Here is a 7,880-nt window from a genome sequence, read left to right as displayed (position 1 = left end):
GCCATAACCCGGCGGGCCGCATAAACGTCCTCAGCGGGCCGCATCTGGCCCGCGGGCCGTAGGTTGAGGACCCCTGCTCTAGCCAGAGGGGTTGTCAATCTCCGGGTGTGGGAATCCAAAGCATAAAGCTTTCTGTGAAAACCAGCCTCCATACACCAAAGACAAAACAGATAAACAATTAATACAAAAGTGTCAAGCATTAGATTTCTAAGTAACCAGTCCTTGAATTATGAAACAAAGTTTGGTGTATTGATAATCCATGTAGCTCAGAGGAGCTAGGTATTGGAACTGATACAGAGTAACAGTAAAATGCATACTTAAGGATGGCACATCAAAGGTTCCATAAACAATCCTACATTCTCTAAACAAATCTCTATTCACATGTGAACTTTCTCACTGTAACTTCCTTATCTCCCTACGGTCGGTGCTTCCTGGGTTCCAGCCTTGCTGGCATGGGAATTAGTCCCAGGAGGTTTTATCTTCAAAGAGTGCATTCCTGCATTTGTTAGTAAAAGCGAAAGGAGGGGGGGGGGGTTTCTACTTTGATGTGCCCAAGCTAGATTTATGGTTAGTAACATTTCTATATTCTGGCAACTATAATCGATAAAGAATAGACAATGCTTGACACAAAAGCATATATTAATTCACAATAGACCTTACAATTGGTCCTCTACAAATAAGGGACATGTTCCTGTACCTTGGTCCTGTACCAAATAAGGGACATGTTCCTGTATCAGTCCAATCTTTGCAGCAAATCAATGTTGAATTCATCCATGAGAATCCAGGTGAAGTCATTATGAAATTGATCAATGTCTCTTTAATATATGCAGCCAGCAATCCAGAAAAGAAAAAGGTCGTACTGGAGCCCTCGTTTCGCACAAGCTTCTTCGAGCTTTTCCCATCATTTTCAAACCCTGGGTAAGAACGCCATTCTATTACAACACTGGAAGGCACTTGTTCTTTTCTGGATTGCTGGCTGCATAGATTAAGAGACGATCCATTTCATTATTACTTCACCCGGATTCTCGTGGATGAACTCAATATTGATTTGCTGCAAATACTGGACTGATTCCCGGTGAACACGTTCCTTGCAGGGGTGGCCAACGGTAGCCCTCCAGATGTTTTTTGCCTACAGCTCTAATCAGCCCCAGTCAGCGTGGCCAATGGCTGGGGCTGATGGGAGTTGTAGGCAAAAAACATCTGGAGAGCTACCGATGGCCACCCCTGGATAGAGGACCAATTTGTAGGGTCTATTCTGAATGAATATATGCTTTTGTATTAATTATCTGTTTTGTCTTTGGTGTATGGAGGCTGGTTTTCACGGAAAGCTTTATGCTTTGGAGTCTGCCTATTTTGCCGTGATCCTCTGTGTGGGTTGCACAATCTCCAGGTGTGGCCTGGAGACCTGGAATTTCAACTCCAGACCACAGAGAAAATGGCTGCTCAGGACAGCAAACTAGTATTATAATCCACTGAGCCCCCTTCTCTTCTCCAAAGTTCCACTCTTCTCAAATCCACTTCCCCCAAATCTCCAGGAATTTCACATCCCCGAGCTGGCAACCCTTACTAGCCCCAAAGCAGCACACAGGACATAACGATAATACCGCAGAAGGAGAAAACAGTACTTACCGGGCTAGGAATGTACAGGTTGGCACGTTTATTACAGCTGTAATCTGGGGAGACGGCATACGGAGGCACAACAGGTCTGTGGACAACACAAGATGAACAAAGGCCTCTGAAGCCACTGGTTGCGGCGGGCGAAAGTCAAGAACTTTAGGGAGGCCAGGGCAATTGAAGCGTTGAACCTTAGCGCCCTGTGCAAGGTTAACAGGGACCTGAGGGTTCATCTCTGGAACCATCTGGCACAGCTTCTTTGGGTTGGCCAAGTAGCTGGGCTCTTTTTCGGCTCTCATGGAAGAGCAGGCCTGGGTGATAAATCAGGGGTGTGTCATGACTAGGCAAGACTTATTTTTCCCCATTCTTATGGTGACCCCGTAGGGTTTTCAAAGCAAGAGACATTCAGAGGTGGTTTGCCATGGCCTGCCTCTATGAAGCAACCCTCATCTTTTGTGGTGGTCTCCCATCCAAGTACCCACTAGGGCAGGGGTGGCCAACGGTAGCTCTCCAGATGTTTTTTTGCCTACAACTCCCATCAGCCCCAGCCATTGGCCATGCTACACATTCTTATGGTGACCCCGTAGGGTTTTCAAAGCAAGAGACATTCAGAGGTGGTTTGCCATGGCCTGCCTCTATGAAGCAACCCTCATCTTTTGTGGTGGTCTCCCATCCAAGTACCCACTAGGGCAGGGGTGGCCAACGGTAGCTCTCCAGATGTTTTTTTGCCTACAACTCCCATCAGCCCCAGCCATTGGCCATGCTGGCTGGGGCTGATGGGAGTTGTAAGCAAAAAACATCTGGAGAGCTACCATTGGCCACCCCTGCACTAGGGCTGACTCTGCTTAGGTTCTGAGGTCCAATGAGATTGGGCTAGCCTGGGATATCCAGGTCAAGGTAAGAAATGAAGACGTGGTTTGCCATTGCCTGCCTCTGTGTAGCAACCCTGGATTCCCTTGGTGGTCTCCCACCCAAGTATCAGCTAGCTTCTAAAATCTGAAGCGATCGGGCTAGCCTGGGATATCCAGGTCAAGGTAAGAGATGAGCAGAGGTGGTTTGCCATTTCCATCCTCTGCGTAGCAACCCTGGACCCCCTTAACTGTCTCCCACCCAAGTATTACCTAGGACTGAGTCTGCTTAGCTTCCAAGTTCTGAGATCAGACTCGCTTAGCTGATCTAGGTCAAGGCAAGAGACGTGTAGAGGTGATTTGCCGTTGCCTGCTTCTGTGGAACAACCTTGGACTCTCCCATACAAGTATCAGCTAGGGCTGATCCTGCTTAACTTCTGAGATTTGATGAGATCAGGCTAGCCTGGGCCATCTAGGACAAGGCAAGAGATGAACAGGTGGTTTCCCATTGTCTGCCCCTTTGCAGCAACCCTGGACTTCGTTGGGGGTTCCCCATCCAAATATGGTGCTGGGAAGTGTTGTCAAGTCGCAATTGACTTAAGGAGATCGTGTAGGATTTTCAAGGCAGGAGATGTTCAAGGCAGGAGACGCCTCTGCATAGCAACCCTGGACTCCCTTGGTGGTCTCGTGGAATGAGGGCACCATCTTTAAACCATCTGTTCCCTCATTTCCAATGAACATAAGAGAAGCCATGTTGGATCAGGCCAGTGGCCCATCTAGTCCAACACTCTGTGTCACACATAAGAACATAAGAGAAGCCATGTTGGATCAGCCAATGGCCCATCCAGTCCAACACTCTGTGTCACATAAGAACATCAGAGAAGCCATGTTGGATCAGGCCAATGGCCCATCCAGTCCAACACTGTGTCACATAAGAACATAAGAGAAGCCCTGGTGGATCAGGCCAATGGCCCATCCAGTCCAACTCTGTGTCACATAAGAACATCAGAGAAGCCATGTTGGAACAGGCCAATGGCCCATCCAGTCCAACACTGTGTCACACAGTGTGTGTGTGTGTGTGTGTGTGTGTGTGTGTGAAACCAGGCACCATCAAGAGGTCCATCAGTGGGGCCAGGACACTAGAAGCCCTCCCAATGTCCCCCCCCCCCGCCCAAACACCAAGAATAGAGAACATCACTTGCCCAAGACATAAGAGAAGCCATGTTGGATCAGGCCAGTGGCCCATCCAGTCTAATACTCTGTGTCATACAGTGGCCAAAACTCCCAGGTGGCATCAGGAGGTCCATCAGTGAGGCGACGACACTAGAAGCCCGCCCACTGTTCCCCTCCCCCTCCACCAAGAATAGAGAGCATCACTGCCCCATTGATGGACCTCTGCTCCGTGTGTTTCTCCAATCCTCTCTTGAAGCTGGCTATGCTTGCAGCCGCCACCACCTCCTGTGGCAGTGAATTCCATGTGTTAATCACCCTTGGGGTGAAGGAGGACTTCCTTTTATCTGTTCTAACCTGACTGCTCAGTAGTTTCATGGAGTGCCTACAAGTTCTTGTATTCTGAGAAAGGGAGAAAAGCATCAGCTATGGAAAAATGCCATAGGAAGCTATCCCTCCAAAACAGTACATTTGTTTCAGCGGATATAATACATTCAGGCTTCTGAGTGTCTATTCTGCTAGAAGGGAGGTCTATGGTATAAATTCATTGGCTCTGATAATCTAAGAATTGAATGTTGATGATGAATGTCGCGGATTGCATCTCTTACGCTTACCGGTAGCAGTAAGCCATGTTGTGGTCATCCCAGGTCTTGGCCGGCCCCAGATTTGACTGTTGTGAGAGTTTTTAACTCCAGCAGTACTAGCAACAATCTCACAATGAACCAGGTTTGAAGGCCATTGGCTGGTTCAGGGCATGGAGTCATCTGCCTTGTGATGTACAGATGCATTGTGAGCTAGAACTTGTTAAAAACAAATTGTGCACAGCTAGCCCTTAACTGAAAATATGCAAAAAGTTTTGAATGATCCAATTGAAAAAATAGAAACTGAAGCAGCAATCAATGCAATGGAAAATGGAAAAGCACCTGGGCCAGATGGATATACAACTAAATGTTTTAAAATCTTCAAAGAGGAATTAATACCAAAGTTGCAGAAGTTGATGAATACGATAAGAATGAAAGAGAAAACACCAAACGCATGGAAGGAAGCTATTATTTCGTTGATACCCAAGGAAGATAGAGATGTCACGAATGTAAAAAATTATAGACCAATTTCGCTATTAAATAATGACTATAAAATTTATACAAGAATCCTGGCAGAACAGCTTAAACAGCATTTGATAAATTTTATAAAGGAAGATCAAGCAGGTTTTCTTCCCAAAAGGCAAATAAGAGACAATATTAGAACTGTTGTAAATATTGTAGAATATTATGAAAGACATCCAGAAAAAGAAGTAGCATTATTATTTGCAGATGCAGAGAAAGCATTTGACAATTTAAACTGGGACTTTATGTTTGCAGTAATGGGAAAAATGGAGCTTGGAGAAAGCTTTATAAGAATGATAAAAGCAATATATTCTGAACAAAGCGCAAGGTTATGTATAAATGCAGATCTTACCGAAGATATGAAAATCAGCAAAGGTACTAGACAAGGTTGTCCACTTTCACCATTGTTGTTTATAATGACTCTTGAAATATTGATGCAGATTCAAGAAGAAAAAGATATAGAAGGATTAAGAATAAAAGGATTTACTTATACAGAGCTTTTGCTGATGATATGTTTATAAATGAAAACCCCATACAAGTCACACCTTTGTTGTTAGCTAAAATACAAGAATATGGGGAATATTAATAGAGAAAAATAAAAAATTCTGTGTAAAAATATGCAGATAAATAAACAACAAGAATTGCAGAAACTAACGGGCTGCGAAGTCACCTCCAAGGTAAAATATCTGGGGATGGAGATAACAATGAAGAATATTGATCTGTTCAAAAATAATTATGAGAAGTTATGGCGTAAAATGGATGAAGACATGTTAAAATGGAACAAGCTTAATTTGTCATTGTTGGGTAGAATAGCTGCAATTAAAATGAATATTCTACCAAGAATAATGTATTTGTTTCAAACTATTCCTATTGTGAAGGATAGTAAACAATTTGATAAATGGCGAAGAAAAATTTCAGAATTTGTGTGGGCTGGGAAGAAACCAAAGATTAAAATGAAAATTTTGACAGATGCAAAAGAGAGAGATGGATTTCAACTACCGAATTTAAGATTATATCAGGAAGCAGTTTGCTTAGTGTGGATAAAAGAATGGATAACGCTGTTAAACAGAAAACTTTTAGTGTTGGAAGGTCACGGAAATAAATTTGGCTGGCACGCATATTTGTATTATGGAAAAAAGATGGATGGTTTTTTCTCTCACCATTATATAAGAAATAATTTGTTAAGTACATGGATGAAATATAAGAAGTATGGAGATGAGAGAAGACTGTTATGGATAGTACCGGCAGAAGTAATAAAAATAACAGCTGAGATAGGGGAAGAAAAGTGGTTGTCATATAGTCAACTGTTAAAAATACAAAGTGGCAAAATAGAACTGAAAACTGCTGAAGAGTTGAATAATAAATATGATTGGTTTCAAATGCAACAAATAAAGAGCTTGGTGGAGAATGATATTAAAACTGAAGGAATAAGGAAGGAGCAAACAAATGGAAAAAGTTCTACTTGGAGACAATGATAAATTAATTTCAAAAGTATATAAATTACTTTTACAATGGTCTAAAGAAGATGAAGTAGTAAAATCTCAAATGATTAAATGGGCAATTAATGTAAATAAAGAAATACAGATGGAAACTTGGGAATATTTGTGGAAGAACTCTATGAAACTCTCAACATGCCAGAATATCAAAGATGATGATGTACAGATGTTATATAACTCCTAAAAAATTGGCATAGATGAATAACAAGATGCCAGACAGATGTTGGAAATGTAAAAAGCATGAAGGTTCTTTCTACCATATGTGGTGGACTTGTGAAAGAGCTAAAATGTTTTAGCAGATGATTCAGCAAGAGATTTCTAACATCTTGGGATATTTTTATTTATTTATTTATTTAGAATTTATATCCCGCCCTTCCCACGAGTGGCTCATATGAATTTAACAAAGTTGCAGAGACTTTATGAATTTAACAAAGTTGCAGAGACTTTTCTGTTAGGATTACAAATGGAAAAATTTCCAAAAGAAGACAGAACTTTAATCTGGTACTTGCTCTCAGCTGCTAGGACATTGTATGTGCAGTTGTGGAAGCAAGAAAAAATACCAGAGAAATGGGATTGGATTGTTAAAGTTATGACATGGAGTGAAATGGATAAGTTAACAAGAACTTTAAGAGACTATGATTTAGACGTATTTAAGATGGAGTGGAAGAAGTTCAGAAGATACGTAGAAAAAGAATGGAAAATAAAAGGACATTGCACAATCTTTGATAATGATTAAGTATAAGTGGGGGGAAGATATGAACTTTGGTTCTTATTAATTAGGGGTACCTTTTAAAATGATGTTTTGAATTTACTACACCGGCGGGAGTCAAGTAAAGGGGGGAGGGGTATGTAGAAAGTAATATATGGGATTAAAAAAAAGTAGTTATTAATGATATAAGAAATGGAATATATTGCCATATGTTACTAATAAAAATTGTTTGAAACAAAAACAAATTGTGCACAGCTCATGCTGAGGTTGCAGAAAAGCAGCACTCTTTGGGTTAATGCTTTACTGCTGAGTCCTAGTTGGAGCATTCTAGAGAAACGATCGTGCACTGAATTCTGGGACAGATTGGCTTTTGAAGGGGCACCTTGGAAGTTATCTGCATGCCTTCAGGGTTCCAAAGGCCCAGACACAATGATGGTGTGCAGACCTGGTGCCAGGGAGGAGGGGAATCTAGCTCAGTGGTAGAGCATGGACTTGGCAGGCAGAAGGTCCCCAGTTCGATCCCCGGCATCTCCAAGATCAGGCAACAGGAGATGGGGAAGCCTTTAGCCTGAGCCCCTGGAAAGCAGCTGCCAGTCTGAGTACTCAATATTGACCTTGATAAAGCATCTTTGTATGTTCAGAATGATTAAATACGATATGAGTCAGCTAAGACTTGCTTCTGACGAAGGAAGCTTTTGACTCTTTAAAGGTGATACTCCCCAAATCGTGTTAGTCTTTTAAGCACTTCTGGGCTCCAGTCTAGTTTTTAAGGGATTATGTTGAAAGTCTACGCAACAGCTAGAAATAAGTTCTCAGCAACCAAAGTTTAGTCCCATGTAAAATTGTAGACACGATATTGTTTAGTCCCATGTAAAATTGTAGACAGGATACGATAAACTGGAGCTGAATAACCAGAAGGGTAAGGTTGAGGCTGTTAATT

This window comes from Heteronotia binoei, chromosome 19 (assembly GCF_032191835.1).
Source record: "Heteronotia binoei isolate CCM8104 ecotype False Entrance Well chromosome 19, APGP_CSIRO_Hbin_v1, whole genome shotgun sequence".
NCBI classification, from domain to species: domain Eukaryota; kingdom Metazoa; phylum Chordata; class Lepidosauria; order Squamata; family Gekkonidae; genus Heteronotia; species Heteronotia binoei.
Note: the sequence above shows the minus strand (reverse complement) of the source record.